Source organism: Triticum dicoccoides, chromosome 6A, assembly GCF_002162155.2.
Source record: "Triticum dicoccoides isolate Atlit2015 ecotype Zavitan chromosome 6A, WEW_v2.0, whole genome shotgun sequence".
NCBI classification, from domain to species: Eukaryota; Viridiplantae; Streptophyta; class Magnoliopsida; order Poales; family Poaceae; genus Triticum; species Triticum dicoccoides.
The window spans coordinates 607662847-607671357 of record NC_041390.1 but is presented as its reverse complement, the minus strand read 5'-3'; the positions used below and the strand labels follow the sequence as shown (position 1 = coordinate 607671357).

At 44.5% G+C, this 8511-nt stretch overlaps 1 long non-coding RNA gene across 1 annotated transcript; it reads right to left on the bottom strand.

Moving 5' to 3' along the window:
* Positions 1-3860: 3860 nt before the first annotated feature.
* LOC119314566 lies at positions 3861-7784 on the bottom strand. Its single transcript, XR_005152355.1, has 2 exons — positions 7653-7784; positions 3861-3994 (listed from the first exon to the last, which is right to left on the bottom strand). It is a non-coding gene; the product is annotated as an uncharacterized LOC119314566 (long non-coding RNA).
* Positions 7785-8511: the final 727 nt, after the last annotated feature.

Below are 8511 nucleotides of genomic sequence, written 5' to 3'. Positions count from 1 at the left end.
ATCTTCATGATCTTTACCCCGGTCATCATGCTCGCAAGAGCCACTTCTTTCGCCTTGGTCTTGGCGTTGGCGGCCTCAATCTCTAGCATCTTGGCTTGCTTCTCCGCCTCTATCTCAAGCATCTTGGCTTGCTCCTCCGCGTCCATCTCAAGCCTTCTCCTTTGGATCTCCATGAAGGCGTTCATTTGCTCTTCTTTGAAACGCCGACGCTCCTTCTCCCTTGAGTCTTTCTTGTTCATCATGCCATCCACACTTGCAATCAAGGCGTTCGATGCCGCATCCGCTTGTCCTCCTTCCTGGAGTTGGTCTTCCCCCGCGCCCGTGCCAGCTCGCCGTCCCCAACCTCCTCCATGGCTTGCTTTCCCCCACGCGACTTGAGGGCGGCATATTGCGCCTTGAACTTCTCCTCGTTTTTGATGACCCTAAAGCAATGGGAGAGGTTGAAGCACTTGCCATTGTGTTGGACCTTGAATGCCTCCAAAGCTTGAAATGCCTACAAATGTATTTCATGCAAGCATATTGGCAAACGCTATGCAAATGAACACGCAAGCATAACCTTGAAGACACAAAAGAGGGCGGCTTGCTAGCATACCATGTCTTGCATGCTGATGCCGCTCACGAGGCGGGCCTTGACGCTCTTAAGGATGGCACAAAACTTATTGCACTCTTGTTGGATCACCCTCCATCGCTTCGAAATGGACACCCACCCACCCGCGCGTGCTCACTATTTGGTAAGGCGGAAACTTCTTGCTCTCATGAAACTCCCGGTGGACACGAATCCCAAAAGTTGAATGCTTTTGTTTGGCGCCCGTCTTGAGGTCATGTCCAATGTCTCGCCAACACTCACAAAGAAGTTTGTCCTCGGTTGTCGTGCATGCCTTCGTCCGCTTGCTCTTGTGCTTCGGCTTTGGCCCAGCGGCTTGGTTTGCGAGCTCGTCCTCGAACAAAGGCTCCACTTCGACGTCTCACTCGTCCTCTTCCTCTTGCCCGTAGTCGTCCGGAAACTCATGGTCAAGTGGGAAGCCATCCAGGTCCATGCCGACCTGATCACGCATGAAGGACGCCTGATCGGGATCATAGCCAGCGACCGGCGTGAACGCCCCTCGATCGTCTTGGCTTTGTGTCTCGTTGGGATCGTAGCCAGCGACCGGCGCACCGCCCTCGAAGATCAGGTTCTGCATGTAGTCCTTGTTGCCGGCGGCCGGCATTCCGTCGAACAGGTTGTGGGCGTCTGACAGCACGTCGGCCGGCATCTGCCGCGCGCGTTTGCTCGCGCCTCCGGATGACGAGCCACCGGCCAACTGTGTGGCGTTGAGGTCGATGGGCGCGGGCATGGAAGGCGCCACCACGCTCACGTCGGGCGAACACTCCCTGAAAAGGCGGGAGGCCTGCAGGTACACGTGGAAGCCGGGCATCGGGGTGCAAGCCGACGCGCGGGGCGAGTCGGGGAGCACCATCCAAAGGAACGCGGATGAGCCGGTGCTGACCGCGGCCACGGCGGCGTTGACGAGGCCATGTTGGCTAGGGTTTAACCCTAGCATATAGAGCGCCTTCATCGTTGCCGCCACGACGCGGGCGTTGGTGACCTTCTGCTGCGCAGCGGCGACAACTTCATCCCTCGTGTCCGCGGCGTGCCTCTGCAGCTTCTTATTTGGCTTGGGCGCGGAGGGGGCGGTCGTTATGCTGGACGAGGCGAGATGAGGGAGGCGAGGCCGGTGTTGGAAATTCGCCACAAGATCGATCACGTCAAATCGCACGAACACGCGCGCACACAAAACTGATAGCCAAGGGCTTTTATCGTGCCCTCTTTCTCCTCTTTATCTTTTCTACAGGACCTCCCATTGTACAAGGTCTAAGCTGGTCAAGCTTCCTGCAAGCTACCGGGGTGAGACTAACATTACAAAGCACGAGCAGCCGAGCGGGCGACTCGGCGCGAGCCGAAAAGACCAGCCCGCCTCGCTTTATAAGCTGGTCAAGCTTCCTGCAATCTAGCGAGGTGTGACCAATATTACAACTAGATCGGAATCGCGCCTTGGCGCAAGGATGCCGGTCCCAACATTTGATTAGGCAGGTAATGCTAAGTTAATATGAATTTAGTTTTAGTATATGCATTCATACAACATAACAAAATAGTGAAGAAGAAACACTCAGTTGTGATAGGAGCAAGACACAATGATGATAAACATCGGCATGAGACTAAGACAAAATCAATTTCAGTGCGTTTGTTAACATAGGGAATTAAAGCAATTGCTCAGAATGGATTAGACCAATACAATAAATTTACATAAAAAACAGGGCATTGCCAAACGGCAAGACAACATATATACCAAAAGTATGACAAACATGACACATTTTGTCATTACAAAAATATGTCTAAAGTAGTGATCCAATAATCGAGCGCCTGGTATTTATCAGGGGAGTATGTAAACCAATACAAATCATATAAGTGCAGTACAAAGTAAGATATGGTTCAATAAAAACTATCAAAATTCTTGATAGATCAGGATTACAGCAAGTCATTTATATAGAAATGAATGCATCCCACAAGTTGAATTACCATTATTAATAATTAGAGTAAGTTGGTTACATAGCAAGGGACCGAAAACTAAGTAGCACATTACAGGACAGCCGAACATCACAAAATACTAAAAGCAAGGCGTTTATACAAAGGCTGGTGACAGTTAGATGGCAGTCTTGATAAGTACACAAAGTTAGAACCAATGGTGGAGCTCATCATGGCGAGTGATACCGCTGGAAGCATATGATTGCCAATTCCAACCATCGGGTATCGCTTCGTCGAGAATCTCATCGGAGTCCATGACGACTATAACTATCGCTTGTCCAGAGAAGGGGTTGCATGGAGCAAATGGATCAAAGGGAAAGAATCACAGGTGATAAGTTTAGCTTGAGGCACCAACCTTTGGATATTTTCAACCGAGAGCAGTCTCGCACAAAGGTATCTCCTCTGGCGTCTCTGCTGAAAGCCCGACCCTGGGTGGCCTGAAGTGCACTTATCCTGTCCAAAAAACTAGTGGGCCTTCTTTGTGTGGCTTGGGTGGCCTGAAATTAATCACCGAAGGAATAAACCAATACAGAATATATGTTTGATCGTTCTGTAGCATGGCATGGTACATATTGGAATGACACGGAAGATCTTCGAACAGTATATGCAACACTTACACACATGCCTCTTAACTCCTGTTCATCCGTAAAGGATACCATGTTGGATCTGTCATCTTCGTCGTATTGAAACTGATGAAAGCATGCCGCCACAAGAATTAGGTAGAGAAATTAAGGGAATCAGAAAGTAAACTTGGGTCAGTGTCATCTAAACATGGGCATAATGTGATCTCATTACAGAATATAACGGCACGGGTTTACTAATTATGACATTGGCTAATTCAACAATTCATTGGAAGTTGTTTCAGGCAGAACCACTCTAATCCATCAGAAGTACCTATTTTTAGGTTCCAACAAAGTTTGTAGGGTTACCTAACAGTAATACCATACCGAAATTGTTTGAAAATTAAGAGAGGGAGAAGGAGAGGGGAGGCAAGATATCAGCAATTAGGCCGTTTTTAGAGAGGAAGGGACCCCGTGGATGGGTCCTTGCGGTCGCCGGCCAAGTTCACGCTGTCGCTGGAGTTCACCTCCGGGCTGTCGCCTAAGAGGGGAGGGGATTAGGTGGAGGATGTCTCAAAACGAAAAGGAGAAGAGGACGATGCAAGGCGTCGGAAGGGGGTTCTCGCCTCACCTCGACGACTTCGTCAGTCGCTATTGAGGCGTCTTATGGTTCAGCCTGGCGGCTACGGCGACGGTTCGTCCTGCTACTGCCGGTGACCAATGGTGGACGGAGTGCGTGTTTCTCACCGTCTCCAGCGGTGTCGTGCCCAGGAGGTCGTCGTAGATCACCCCCCTGCGTGCACCGAGGGTGCGCCTGGATCTGCCGGTCAGCAGCGGCGCCGATGAGCGCACCTTGACCCGCCACTCCCCCCTGCGCGCACTCCTGTAGCGACATGAGTGGCGGCAATTGCATCCAACTTGTCTATTTTTAAAAATAAGAAAGCAGAAGGTCATCTGTAAGGAGAGAACACCATATCGCTAAAAATCAAATGCTTAAGCTTGAAAAGGCATGCTTACATCCACTATTTAGAACTGATCCTACCAAGAAGAAACATTTAAACTAAGTACAGCAAGCACTGGCAAAAATATAGGAGCAGCTATTTCAAATAAATCTGAGTGCTAAAAACTCCATTAAAGAAATGAAAATCTGGTTAGATACATTATATCTTAGTACAAGTATAGATAATTTGATATCTGATATAAAAGATGCTTTACTTAACTAAGCTCTAAGGACCGAGACTCTAGTCAGATGATTCTAAGATAATATCAAGATGCATTAGAAATAACTCGCATAATATATACCATACAAAAAAATACACCTACAACAAAACCTTTTTAATTGGCTAACAATACAATAAAATAAAGAGAAGTAATCAGTATCTGTTGGAAATATCAATCAACAAAATGTGTTGCTCTAGATTTTGATGTGTTAGGCAAAAGAGAAAATAAACAACTGCCAGCTTAATATTGGTTGGGAAGTGACATCAATGATGTAATCCTAATAGGAAAATGAATAAGCATCTACCATATCCAAGCAGGAGCTAGAACCCAAATACTTGAACCTTCATAATATAATACAGTAATAAAAACAGAGTTTCAGAGTATCAGCTCTATAGACAAAATACTCTTATGGCTAAAATAAGGATAAGCTGTGTAAGTTCATCCTTATTTAACTCCTCTTTATGTAGGTAACATATTTTAAACTCTATAGTTGGAAGAGTGTTCAAACTGTAGGATCCAAAAAAATGCAGTGGTGACGTACAAAATTGGGGAAAGCTTCAGAACAAACTAAAGAAAACGAAAGGAAATGTCTGCTCAATGGCTCGGATTAACCCAGCAACCTAATCACAGCAGTCAAAAAAATGTTTATGGATACAAAATGGGACATGCTACCTCGGTCACTCTTTACATGAACAATCCAGCATTATCTCAAGAAAAATCTCAAAAAAATCCTATAGTATTATTTTCTGTAGCATGAACAAATAGCTACAACTGGTAACTTGCAAAAAAATAGAAGTAATAGTATCACAACGAATTAAAACAAGTCATTCAACCGATAACTTGTTGGGAGTGAGTCTTTCTAGTATAACAAAGTGCAACTTACTCTTAACCAGATTAAATCAAAGACCAACAAGAAACAATAAAGGATCAAGAACAACTTATATGCAATAAAGGCATGAGAGAGAAGAAAACTTTACTTAAAACGGCTATAAACACTGGAGCATAAATAAGCAACACCTTTAAATACAAATGAAAAAGGGTTTAGGGTTAATTGCATAGTAGGCTCAGATTCGCCTTTCCTCGATCATATAACCTACCCCCGTCATCTCTTACCACCAGATCAATCTGTTTACATAGTGGAGCTGCCCTGGTTATCACTCAACAAGAATGACCATCCAAGGACAGAACCATAAGTATCACATGACCAAAAATGATTTTAGGGATGAGAGGGAGGATCCAACTTGATACCCACAGGTGCCTCGATTGCTCAAAGGCACACTTATTTCAGCCACAGTTAATCATCATCGCCCTAGCAAGAATAGCCTCTGACACGAGCATCGGCGGCGAGAGGAGAGGAGACCCAAAGAGAAGGGGGCGAATGGGAGCACGAAGAGGCAAGCCGCTGCCCTCCCCCACTCCATAGCCGCACGGGCCAACCACCGCCCACCACGCACGAGGCCTAGATGCAAAAAGACCGAAATAACCTCGGTGGGGGCAAGATATTACGTGCAGTGGCGTGGGATATTTACCCGTCGGTGCGCGCGACGGGACGAACATGCCACACCCGCGGCCACGGTCACTGACAAACGCAGCCCACCCACGAGGGGCCCCACACGTCAGCTAGTCCCGGTCGAACAGACAGAGTAAGCGACAACGCGAGGAGGCAGTAACTATTCATTCCTATAGTGCTACTCCAGATCCGACGGCAGAGTACGTCCGATGGCTTGATCCGACGACCCAAACTCCATCAAGCGAACGCATCCGACGGCCGAAAGTCGCTGAGCTCTGAGGAGGCTCGGTGAGACCCTCTTCTCTTGTTTCTGGAAGTGAAACTGCCCTGGTTATCACTCATCAGAAATGACCATCCAAGGACAGAGCCACTAAAATAAGCACATGATCAGAAGGTCTCAAAGAAACGAGGGGGGATCCAACTTAATACCCCGCTCCAGTTTCCTAATTAATTAAAACTGAAGCAATAAAGGAGATATCTGGCACTACATCTAGTGGCATTATATGGCTATAATGATCACCTAACACAGAGTAGCAACATGCGATAAAACAGGAAATAATTCCCTACAGAATAATCTGCACTACTTATGCATATAATGAAAAGGAGATAGTTCTCCTAGCCTCTACATCGTGATCATATGGAAAAAAATAAATTACCCGAGTGTCCCGAGATCTTCGCCAAGGAAATCTCTGTAGCTGTGATTTGATTAGAAGACCACCATAAGTAGTGTGTATCAGTTAATCAATATTTAAACTAAGGTACATGTACCACAAAAGAAACCAAGTTACATGAATATCCGGTAGTTCTAACAGAAAATACACCAGCTTAATAGCTTATAATTGCAAAGGCGGAATTAGGTGTCCCAGCTAGCCACTATAATTTTGCAATCACCAGAGCAAAATTTCCTGGCCAATTAACCAACTGATGTACGTACATTTTAACAAAACAGAGCAAGTAATAGGAAGTGCATTATTATTTTGAGCTTAAGTGTATGCATATAGTACAAACACTACAGGTATATTCTGATTATTCGTGCTTTAAGCCGAAAAGAATGAACAAGAAGAAATATATATCTGAGAAAAATAGGATTATACATTTGAAAAAAATAATCTTGTCTGATAAAAAATTCATGCATGACAGGAGTACAGGCACACATATAGAGGTTTTGGTGGATACAACCCGTTCTAGCTTACAACATATACACACTGACTCTGCTCATACACAGATAGGTTCTGGTGTGTATAAATTGTTCTAGCTTACAACATATACACACAGACTCTGCTCGTACATGAGAAATACAAAACAGAGCACGAGCCTGGATTCATGTGTGTTCTTTATCTATTTGGGTTGACCAAGATATCTATGACCACCTCTAAATTCCCGTAGTAGCTTACAAATATTGTGTGTATCTATATTTCATTTAAATTGGGGTTGTTGGTTCTGAGTCAAAAAAAATCTAGTACTGGACCTGACAGACATAGGAGACTATCTCATCAAAGAACATGTACACAAAAATTTAAATCAAGCCATGTAAAAAATGAAGTTACTTCTATATTCTTCTTCTTTTTTAATTTCTTTGCTATTAGCAATCAACGATGCTCACACCCAAAAGGAAGAGGAAATTAAGGGGCTCCTGACATCATGGTTGACATATTTGTGGCGTGCACCCTGGTCTCAAATCTCAAAGATATGGATGGGTGAAAGACTATCTAAATGTAATTAAAGTCGAACATTCCAAAAAAAATTGATTTGCTAACTACAAGACCAAGGTAAAACCAAGAGCGGACCTCATGTATACCTGATAGTGCATCGGACACCAACGATGTGCAGCCAACTCTTCAGAAACCCATTGGATCCTTGGCGAGCACACACTTCTCTAAATGCTCATCTTTTAACATGGTGATCTGCTCAACATTGCAAGTCGATCTGCAATCACAAAAGCAAAGCATCAGCATTAGAATAGGAGGAGGAAGTAACTAAACCAGAGGAGACCCAAACTTTAAATCCTAATACAATGGCACACGCACACGCGCACGCGCACACACACACAGACACACACACATGTCCACACACATACACATCTTTGTCATGAACATGATATGGGAAAATCCGATATATTACTAAAGAGTGGCAAAGGATAACCATCTACATTTAAGTGTTGCTTGTTAATTAGGCAATTTAAGAATCAGCCTCCATAAGGCAATAAGTGCCACTGAGCTACAAAAAGAACAATATTTTCCTTTTTATTAAACCAGAGAAATGATGGACCAGTTGGCTGGAGATGAAAAGAAGCACGCCAACACTTCTATGTTACAGAACTGAACGCAGAATGCAGACATTTATTCAATAATTACAGAATCAAGGATACATTGGATTTGAGGCCACAAAACAAGCCTGAAATAAACATGAAATAAAGACATAATAAACCATAGCATATCTCAACACGGGTATAACTCGCAAGACTCTAGGCATGCTTGTCGCATGAGAGCAAATAAAACGACATTTTTCTGTCACAACTCCTATTTGTTAGCACCTCAAATACCAAATAAATCACAGCCAAGAAAGAAATCATTAAGTAGCTAGAGAATATACAGAACCCTCTAATAGGACAAAATTAGTGTAATCAGCAAGGTACTACCACTCTCTCCAATATGAAA